General features: G+C 38.1%; 1 long non-coding RNA gene across 2 annotated transcripts in view; it reads left to right on the forward strand.

The window, feature by feature from the left end:
- LOC147916314 (uncharacterized) overlaps nt 1-11,073 on the forward strand; it is an 85,823-nt gene extending 74,750 nt beyond the window's left edge. The window contains exon 5 of one of the 2 annotated variants that reach the window (XR_015553230.1): nt 10,800-11,073. This is a non-coding gene — a long non-coding RNA (uncharacterized LOC147916314). The other variant, XR_015553231.1, reaches the window with a different exon arrangement.
- Nucleotides 11,074-11,522: the final 449 nt, after the last annotated feature.

Below are 11,522 nucleotides of genomic sequence, written 5' to 3' on the forward strand. Positions count from 1 at the left end.
AACTCGAAATTAACCCTAGGATATGAGGAATGTCTTTATAAATAGGTATAAATACTTACCCGATATTTCTAAGGCCTGTACAAGTGATGCTGAAACAAAAATGCATAATAATGATTATTCCTGTTTCATTAGATGTTAGTGTCTGTGAAATATTCCTAAATCTTCAAAATCAATTAAGGCATATTTTTTATAGAAGCTCAAAGCTAAAGACTATAAAGAACATTAGTGGAACTTCATTTACCCAAAATTAATGGGCCTTGATGCAGTTGGAATGCCAAGAAAAAGGGTATCATTGTATAATCCTCAATTCTTTAATGATACAGCCACTTTTTTAAAATGCTCTCTTTGCATTTCTGAGGGTTCCCTTATATTGTGGTAGCCATTTAGTATTATTATCTCTTAACTGCTTTATCTTTTTTTGTGAGGAAGATCAGCCCTGTGCTAACATCTGCCAATCCTTCTCTTTTTTTGCTGAGGAAGACTGGCCCTGGGTTAACATCCATGCCCATCTTTCTCTACTTTATATGGGACGCCACCACAGCATGGCTTGCCAAGCAGTGCGTCTGTGCGCACCCAGGATCCGAACCGGCAAACTCCGGGCCGCCGCAGTGGAGCGCGTGCACTTAACCGCTTGCGCCACCAGGCCGGCCCCTCTTACTGCTTTATCTTTCCTCATATATTTCATGTCTTCATCAAGGATAGGAATGATACATACTTTCTTAAGAAACTTTCCTATTATACCTTGCCAATAAATCTCAATAATTGGCCCCTCAAATCTTTTCTTACATGGTATAAGAAATGTAGTAATTGTTCTTTAAAATCCTCCCTTGAAGTTGGAAAGCAGGTGAGAAGTAGGTCCTTTATTCACTTATTAAACTGTTTTCTACAATGTGTGGACTTAGTTAAGATACATCCTAGACTGGGGCTGGCCTGGCGGCATAGTGGTTAAGTTCACGTGCTGGCTTCAGCGGCCGGGGGTTTGTGTGTTCGGATCCCTGGTGTGAACATACACACGGCTCATCAAGCCATGCTGTGGAGGCATCCCATATATAAAATAGAGGAAGATGGGCATGGATGTTAGCTCAGGGCCCATCTTCCTCAGGCAAAATGAGGAAGATTGGCAACAGATGTTAGCTCAGGGCCAATCTTCCTCACCAAAAAAATAAATAAAATAAAATACATCTTAGAAAGCAGGATGAAACAAAGTGCCAGACTCAGGATAGAAGAGTAAACATTTGAAATTTGATAATTAAGAGGGTTTATTAAATATTGGCAAACAAGTACTTAAGTGTAAAACGTAGAGATCATAACACAGTAAGTCATCTCGTCTCTTAAATTCTTCAACCAGGATTTAGTTATCAAGGCTTTTTGTGGTTTTCTTTCACAAAACATTGAAAAAGAATAGAAAGATAAGAAAAAGCACAAGATGAAAATTAGAAAGATGTCCAGCACAATAATTTTACGTTTTTTAATATGATGGTATTGGGTCTGCTTTATCTACAGTTGGAATAAAGTTATGGTAAAGTCAATGACCACTCCCTCCCACCCAGATGTTCCCTAACACCTTCTAATGGAGGACATTCATTAGATGTAAGGGAGCATCTTGCTTACTTAGATACACATTAATCAGTGAGTTTGGTTATTAAAATGAGGCCCTCTGGGAAAACTGGGGAGATGAAGAATTGGAAAACTATTTCACAATAAAAAATAAACAGAAGGGGCCCGGCCGGTGGCATAGTGGTTAAGTTTAGCACACTCCGCTTTGGCGGCCCAGGTTTGGATCTCAGGCCCCAACCTACACCATTCATCAAGCCATGCTGTGGTGGCGTCCCACATACAAAATGGAGGAAAATGGGCACAGATGTTAGCTCAGAGCCACTCTTCCTCAACCAAAAAGAGGAAGATTGGTAACAGGTGTTAGTTCAGGGCCAATCTTCCTCACTAAAAAAAAAAAAAAAAAAAAAAGCTTGAATTTTGGGAGTGCAAGGAAGCTGGAAATTCTGTCATAAAAAAATGATGGAAGGTGCTAGAACAACTGGATATCCATGTGCAAAAAAATGAATCTAGACACAGCCTTACACCCCTCACAACAATTATTTCAAAATGGATCCTAGACCTAAATGTAAAATGCAAAACTATAAAATTCCTAGAAGATAACATTGGAGAAAATCTAAATGACCTTGGGTGTGGCAATGACTTTTTAGATACAACACCAAAGGCACCATCCATGAAATAAATAATTGATAAATTGGGCTTCATTAAAATTAAAAACGTCTCTTCTGCGAAAGATAATGTCAAGAGAATGAGAAGACAAACCACAGACTGGAAGAAAATATTTGCAAAAGATACAGCTAATAAAGGACTATTAGCCAAAATATACAAAGAACTCTTAAAACTTAACAAGAAGAAAACAAACAACCCAATTAAAAAATGGGCCAAAGATCTGAACAGACATCTCACCAAAGAAGATATACAGATGGCAAATAAGCAAATGAAAAAATGCTCCACATCATATGTCATCAGAGAATTGCTAATTAAAACAACGAGATACCGCTATATACCTATCAGAATGGCCAAAGCCCAAAACACTGATGACACAAAATCCTGGGGAGGATATGAAGCAACAGGAACTCCCATTTGTTGTTGGTGGGATGCAAAATGGTACAGCCACTTTGGAGGACAGTTTGACGGTTTTTTATAAAACTAAACACTCTTGCCATATGATCTAGCAATTGTGCTTCTTGGTATTTACCTTAATGAACTAAAATATGTCCACACAAAAGCCTGTACAGGGATGTTTATAAGAGCTTTATTCATAATGGCCCAAACCTGGAAGCCACCAAGATGCCCTGCAGAGGGGGAACGGATAAATAAACTGTGGTGAATCCGGACAATGGCATATTCCTCAGCACTAAAAAGAACTGAGCCATTAAGCCAGGAAGAGACACGGAGGAACCTTAAATGCATATTACTAAGTGAAGGAAGCCAATCTGAAAAGACTACATATTGTATGATTCCAACTATATAACATTCTGGGGAAGATAAAACTATGGAGAACATAGAAAGATCAGTGATTGCCAAGGGTTAGGGGGAGGGAGGCATGAATAACAGGCAGAGTACAGAGGATTTTTAGGGAAGTGAAACTATTCTGTGTGATACTACAATGGTGGATACACGTCATTACACATTTGCCAAAACCCACAGAATGTACAACACCAAGAGTGAGCCCTCACGTAAACTACGGGTTTTGGCTAAATAATGACATGTCAATGTAGGTTCATGGATTTTAACAAACACACCTCTGTGGTGCTGGATGTTTATAGAGAGAGAGGTTGTGCGTGTGTGGGAGCAGGAGGTATACGAGGACTTTGTATACTTTCTGCTCAAGTTTTGCTGTGAAACTAAAACTGCGCTAAAGACTAAGTGCAGTTACACGGCTGAGGACATTTAAAGACCAGAACTGATATTTTATCTCAGGACACCTGTTACACTGTGAGCTGCTGCACATCTCCGTCTAGTGCCACAGACTTCTCTGAAGGCTGCTCTGTGTGTCCTCGGGTTGGTGGTAATTTGGGGGAGTAAAGAGCTCGGGATGGTGGCAGCAGTGAAGCATGGAAAGGGCTGGCAAGAAGAATCAGGGCATGGCAAGAGAACCTGTCAGAGAAGCAGCTGCCAGGTGGATGGTTCAGGAGTGAATTCCCAGAAAGATACTAAGGAATGTAATGGCTGGAGATTGCACTGGGGGCTGGGACGATAGTTGGTAGAAAAGCTGACATCTGCTTCCATACCTGCACAAAGGAGCTATTTTATTTTTTTATTTCTTTATTTTTTTTTAGACATCAAAGCTCTTAGTTTATTCATTCTCTAAACGTAAAAGACCATTATTACCCACATTAAGAAGTCAATATACTATTACAACAATATTACTACATGATTAAGTATTACAAAGGAGCTATTTTACTTTGCATTTTGTAATGCTTCTTTTTGGGTAGGTAGGGGATAACATACTGAAGGAACCAGTGTTAGACATGTAATAAATACTGTATAAAGTTGTAAGTGAATGGAGAGAAAATGAGGCAAACGACACAAGGTAGATAAGGATAAAGGTGTTAAATATAAATATTTCATCAATTATCCATTGTTTTGAAAGCACCATAGCAATTTTATAAAGAGGACATAAAAATGAGCAGATTTTAAGTTAATGCTTATGATATGTAAAGAAATAAAGAATATCGAAGGAAATAGAAAGTTGTTTTTTTTTTTAATGCTAAACTACAACATAAGGAAATCTCATAGTTCAGTCAACTAGAAGGGAGATACAATAGTGTCCAGGCATTTCTTAATTGGAAATTTCTTTTTCTCAGCCCAAAAAGAAACTTTCCATCCGTTCTAGCATCTGCTTACTGTGGTATAAGAATTTCTCCAATTTAACAAGTAGGTATGACAATTGTGACATCTGGGAATTTTTATAAGGACACACAAAAAAGAGTTGAGCTGGCTGGTAACCAATTTCATAAGTTTTTCACAGATTCCTTATATACACACAGGATTAAATTAGCTGATCACATGGCCCTTTCAAACCTCTTTTTTAAAAAGAAGATTTGAATTGATGTAATATTACAATTGTACTTTTTTTTTTTTTAACCCATTTAGCATGAGAAGAGCAGAAAGAGGTTTGTCCAATTGCAGGGTTTAAGGAGATGTAACTTCTAGGTCTGTTTATCGGGCTAATCCCCTGTGACATTTGCAAAGTTGCCTTATTTCTCTCTGATTCAATTTGTCCCCTCGTAAAAATGCAAATTTAAATAGCTGCCTATTCCGAATACACTGGAAGGCTGAGGAAGAATATATACTGGAAATATAGTTGCTATAGTCTGAATGTTTGTGTGCCCCCATATTCCTTTGTTGAAATCCTAATGCCCAATATTATCGTATTAGTAGGTGGGGCCTTTGAGAGTTGCTTAAACCATGAGGGTGGAGCTCTCATGAATGGGATTAGTGCCTTATGAAAGTGGCTCCAGAGAGACCCCTAGGCCTTCCTCCACGAGGGAACAGCATGGGAAGGCACAGGCTATGAATCAGGAGGCAGGCTTTTACCAGAACACAACCATGCCGCACCTTGATCTTGGACTTCCCAGGTTCCAGAACTGTGAGAAATAAATTTCTATGGTTTATAAGTTACCCAGTCTGTGGTATTTTGTTATAGCAGCCTGAACAGACTAAGACAACAGTCTATGAATGCAAAAGAAGACCATTGCAGTTGAGACTTCTCCATCGCTCCTGCTTGCTTTGGAAACTCTGGATTCTGAAGCTTTGTCATTTCTTTCTTTCATGATCTTAAACAGTTTAGAGATTCTGAATACAGCTTGAATATGTAAATATTTCTTTCCATCTTTTAAAAAGTTTTTTTCATGTTTATGTTAATTTATTAAATTATTTTTGGTTTGTCTTTATGCCTATTCAATGTCTCCAGTATTTCATCATGCTTTTCAATAAGTGTGAGACGTCCAGTGAAGCAAAACTTTTTGTGCAATTACCTCTCTATTGTTCACATTTGGAAATCGAAAAAGTGAAATTGTGCAACAACAATTGGTATTCTTCCCTGAACCCAAACAGATATTCCTTGCCCCTCTGACTCTAATGTATACTCCAATTCTACTTTTATTTGAAGTGATTTTCTGTGGTCTCACAGTACAGGTCATTCCAATGTGGTCATCAGGGGCGGCTGGCTCCAGGGTGAGCTGAGGGTTCTGTGTTCCCGGCCAGTCAACAAGTCTTCAGATCATGACAAGAACTCATGAGCCTTCCGGTGTGTAATGTTTTCTTGGTCTCATGTAGATCACTCAGAGTCATTCTGTGTAAAAGGGGCCTTTTCTGTCCACATTTTCTTCTTTTGATTCTATTGGAATTCTGTGAGCTATGGGAATGAGGTGACATATGGGAGAGGCAGAGAAATTGAGGAATTCTCATGCAAACTTGCTTAATGTAATATAGGGTGAATAATAGTTGGGAATTAATATTTCTTTTAATTACTAGGCCAAAGTACAAGTTTTCTTTCACATATCCACCAAGAAGCAAAGAATATGAGAGACTTTTAGCTCTTAAGTGATCCTCCATATTTTGTGGACTTGCTAGAATCTTGTATGTGCTATTCTATTACCTATATCTACATCTATACCTATAGTGTTAAGGATATTAACAGAGTCAAAAATGGAGAAAGAAAAAACACATATGTTTACCACAAAATATATGAAGAGATGCTCAACCTAAATTTGATTAAGAAAACAAAGACCACAATGAGAAACCATTTTACACACAGTAGACTGGAAAAAATTAAGCAGTCTAATAACACCAGGTGTTGATGAGGATGTGAATCAACTGGTTTCCCCTTTTATTGTTGGTAGGAATATCAATGGGTTCAACTACTTTAGAAAATAATTTGGCAGTATCTTATATATGAATTAGAGCATTTGTATACCATTTGACTCAGCAATTCCACTCCCTTATGTATATGCAGTCATGTGTACAAGAGACATGAATGTGTGTTTCCAATAGTCTCACACTGGAAACAACCCAATTACGGCCCCTGAATGAATCAATGATAGTGTCGTAAACCAAGGATAATGATTCTGCACAACTGATTGCATCCAAAATAAAAGACTAAGTAAACGAAGAAGGACCAAGAGCATCTAATACAGGACCTAACACACACAATGTATATCATCATTTATTGAATAGATGAATGATACAAATCATGCATTTGGGGGTATTGTGTGACTCGTTAGGTATTGATGCATGTTTAAGTAGCTTTTCCTTACTTGAGACAACAAATATTGACTAAGAGCACCTTTACCAAATGTTTTCTCATCACTTAATGATTTTGTATTATATTCATCTGTATTTTGCTTTGTAAATGGTACTAAAAAAATTTTCACATTGCCGATTTTGTAACTAGAAGCAGCTTTGAAACTTCTGGAGAGCAAGGACCACATTTGCAGTTTCCTTTTTCTCTTCTTGCAGAACTATAGGAGTGGACAATTGGTAACTGCTTATGACTTAATGGTGAAACAAAAATCCACTTAAATTTTCCTCTTTTAAAAAAAATTGATTTTTAAAAGATCAAATCATGGTCAAAAGCCGAATCTTTCAACCAAGCTAAGTGCTCTGCGACTTCAGGTGGATACTTTTAAAGAAAAGTTTAAAATATATATATATAGTGAAGTTGTGGCAATTAACTTTGTATGTAGGAATATGTTTGGGATAAATACAAGGAAATTTTTACATGGTAATTCTAAGACAATGAAATTCTTAGCACACAAGGCATCAACGATAGAAAAACATTGTATATCTGATAATTATCCAATTAAAAACATGCTGAACAATGTGCTATGCTCATTATTTTGCTAAGAAAAATGGAATCCAGAAAGCTGTTGATATTTCAGTTCTAAGAGATTGTTTTTGTTGTTGTTTAATCAAGTACTAATCAGGAGAGATGCACTTTATAACAGGAGAACCAACTTATCTGACATCAAAACTATTCAGGCAGTTAGATGATGATTATTAGTACTATGTTAGCCTATTTCCAATTAAACTGAACGTCCTGTTGTTATAGGGGTTACAAGAGGCACAAATTTAAAGAGAAAAAATGTGGTTTCTACCCTTTTCCTTTCACCCACTACATCACCAATTTAAACCTTCTAATATGCTAATTGGTTCATATGTATCAGATGAGAATTTTTTCATAGAAAACAACAGAAATCCCATGCCAGAATAACTCCACCAAAAAGGAAGTTTCTTGTTTCATTAATCGAGCACTCTATATCTGATACAACCAGGATTTATTGCTGGTTCTGCTTCCTCTGGGTTGCCTCCATTTTAAGGAAGGCTTTTTAGCAGTGCTTACACATCTCCACAACAGGAGAGAGCGATTTTCTCCTTCAAGAGTAGAGCAAAACTTGGTTCTTATAGGCTAATATTGAGCCATGCACCCATCCCTGAATCAATCACTGTGTCCAGGGAAACAGAATTAGTTTAGACCTGAGATACACGCCTACCTCTACAGACATGAGAGTGATGAGTCACTTGTCTCTGAACACGTAGGTTGCATCCAGGAAGGACTGATACCTGGACAAAATTTAGAGTACTGTTACTAAGAGTAATTGTATGCTAAATGGTCCAAATATCTACTATATTATACCTTTCAAGTCAGTTCCACATTTTCTTATAATGTCTTCAATAATTATGGGCTATATATTTTCTTTGCATAGAGGTGTGAGGGATACCTGGCAAGATAGAACAATTTTTTGTTTCTTGGTTGGTGAAAGAAGCTGCAAGCCACTTTTCTGCTAGGTAACTATAAGGGGTCAATTTGGAGCAGATTTCCTTAATTCTGAGAGGAGTTTTTTTGAAGGTCTCTTCGTCTTATGCAAATGGAAGAAGTAGGAACCCATTGACTTGGGAAAAGTAAGTATCAGGATATTTTGTGGCTTGATAAAGTTTTCTCCATGTGTCTTTTGCTATGCAAGCTTGGAGAAAAGTGGCATAAATAAGCATTGTCAAAGACTTCTAAAAGGAAATAGAATCTCCCTATTCCATTTGAAACCACCTTATCAGAACATCAGATAGACTGAGATGATTTCAAATAAGTTCACCCGGGTCCCCAAAGGAGCATTCACCCTAAGGGCAGGCAAATATTTGACTAGTGCATTGTAGGATATCATGCAGGAAGATTCATTCTATAACAGTCTGTGGCTAGAAGACCTCCCTGTTAAAACAGGCACATTGTGGGAATAGTGGCCTAGACTGAAAGGGTAAGAGGAGGTCAGTATCTTTGGAAGCCTATGTGTGGTACACCTCTGCAGCTTGTGCTGCACCGTCGGGAAGGCTGAAAAGGCTCAAATGAATGCACTGAACTAAATCAGCTGAGTGCGTGAATGTGTACGGCAGTCCAGCAGACATGACGGGTGAATGTTGGGGCTAGTATGAAACCAGTCAGACATCCTGAGTGCCTTCCTTCTCTTCCTCCTTCTTTAGTCTTATTCTTTCCCTCTTTCCCTGCCTCCTTCCCTTCCTGTGTTACTATCTTCAGCAGGAGAATTAACTGAGAAACAGAGATGACCCTTTTGGACTGTGTAAGTGTCCAAGGTTCTTGACAACTTGGTTAAAGGAAGAGCTTTCAAGAGGTAGCCATTGGATGTCTTTTTAAATTAGTCCTGTGGGGAATTGAATGATTAATTTGAATATTAAAAAGATTTATGATCTTAATTATACCTCAAGCTGGTGATGCAGGCCACATTGATTTTAATTAAAAAAAAATAGCCCAAAACTTAAAGAGTCGTTCCTAAGAATTCTGCTTCTCCTTCTCCTGCTTTCTAGCCTCCAAACCTGATCAGGCACAAAATTATCTTTAAAATAAATTGTTCCCACATCATCAAATATGGGCTTGGATGGTAATAATGTCTCTAAAGAAAGAATGAAGCAATTGGAAGAGGGGAGGGGTCGTGGGTCAGCAGAGAAACATGAGGGCAAGAGAGTCAAGCATTGGCACTTCCCCTCCTGTAGAGGGAATCCTGGCTCAGGGACCTGTCAGACATCTTGGCAGGAATATCTCAGTTCTCAGTCAAGTTGCCTTAGCCAGATGCCATTGAATAATCAAATCGAATAATTAACTTCCTTCGTTTTCAAATTCCATGTTCCTGAAGCAAACTTCTAATTATATTTTGGCCTCCTCACAGGGAAAGAATTCACTGAATAAAGTATATATTCAACTGGAATCATTGGTTGCAGAAGATGGCGACAATAGACTGATCTTTGAAAACATCAATTTCAAAATTGATAGAAAAAATACATTGGAAAATGTAAAAATAAATGAAGACAATATCATTGTCAATTCAAACTAAAATGGATGATTGAAGGATGTCAGCTTTCTCATAAAGACAGTAAAGACAGCAGAAAGTTTGTGTTTGACTTCTATTCTTTTCTGAGAGACCTACTATGTGAGATGCTGGGAATACAACAATGAACAAGATAGTCATGTTTTCTGCCTTTGTGGGGCAAAGTTCTACTGGAGGAAAATTGATTATGTAATGGTAGTTAAATAATTAATTATAATTTTTAGTAACAGAGGTGAGAATGAGAAATAAAAAGTGCTCTTAAAACATGGAGTGAGGTGCCTGCCTTAGTCTGAGGGGTCAGGGAAGGCTTCCTCAGGGAAATAACATGTGACCTGGGATATGAGGTCTGAGGGAGGAGGAGGATTAATAGTGGCAGAGGACTGAGGAGAAGATTTCTGGATTCTATCAGTCAAAGTTCTTGGTTACAAATAATAGAAACCAACTGACTACCAGATTAAAAAACAAATTATTGAAAAAATTCTGGGCATATCACAGGATCAATTGGGAGACTAGGAAATAGGATTAGAGAATGAGAAAGAAACAAAAAAATCTAAGACAATGGCATGGAAAGTACAGTCTAGAACACACTAGAGTAATTGTTTTCTTGGGATGTTGTAATTGGTGCTGTGCCCACTTGTTATCTGTGTTGAGCTGTAAGTAATCTTTTACTGTCACTGTGTCCTTCTTTCACCTCCGTATGTCTCCAAGTCCTAGCGGGAACATCTAATTGATCAAGGGTGGTAACTGTTCTCTAAGATGAGTGCTACTGATGATTGCCACTTGGTGTTCACGCCCTTGTGTAATCCCCTCTCAACATAGCAGAAGTGATGGTATGTAACTTCTGAAGCCAGATTATAAAAGACATTGTCACTTCTGCCTTGCTCTCTCTTGGATTGCTTGCTTTAGGGGAAGCCAGCTGCCATGTTGTGAGGACACTGCAGCCTTTTGGAGAAGTCTATCTGATGAGAAACTGAGGCCTTCTGCCAACAACCACCACCAATTTGTCAGCCATGTGAGTGAACCATTTTGGAAGTGGATTCTCCAGCCACAGTCAAGCCATCAGATGATGTCTTAATTACGACCTCATGAGAGGCTGAACCAGAATGGCTCAGCTAAGCTGCTCTTGAATTCCCATCCCACAGAAACTGTGTGAGATAATAAATGTTTATTTTTGTTTTAAGTTGCTAAGTTTTAGGGTGATGTGTTATGCAGAAATAGATAACTAATATACATGCCTAATTCCTATCTACCAGGAAAAGAGGTCCCCTCATTTTACAGATGAGGAAATTAACTCAGAGAGATTAAAAACTGGTCTTTAAATTTTTTCAAAATCACTTAGGAAGCACTTGTATGGCTCTAAGATGTACCAGCCACTGTTCTAAATAATTTACAAATATTAACTCATCTAATCCTCCTAGCAGCTCCCTGAGGTAGGAACTATTAGCACTTATTATGGACTGAATTGTGTCCCTCCTCCAAATCAATATGTTCACGCCCTAACCCCCAATGTGACTGTATTTGGAAATGGGGCCTTTATAAAGGTCATTAAGGTTAAATGAGGTCATAAGTGTGGGGGCCCTAATCCAATATGATTGATAGCCTTATAAGAAGAGGAAGAGACACCAGGGA

This window comes from Ceratotherium simum, chromosome 9, assembly GCF_057802395.1.
Source record: "Ceratotherium simum simum isolate JZ-2026a chromosome 9, ASM5780239v1, whole genome shotgun sequence".
NCBI classification, from domain to species: domain Eukaryota; kingdom Metazoa; phylum Chordata; class Mammalia; order Perissodactyla; family Rhinocerotidae; genus Ceratotherium; species Ceratotherium simum.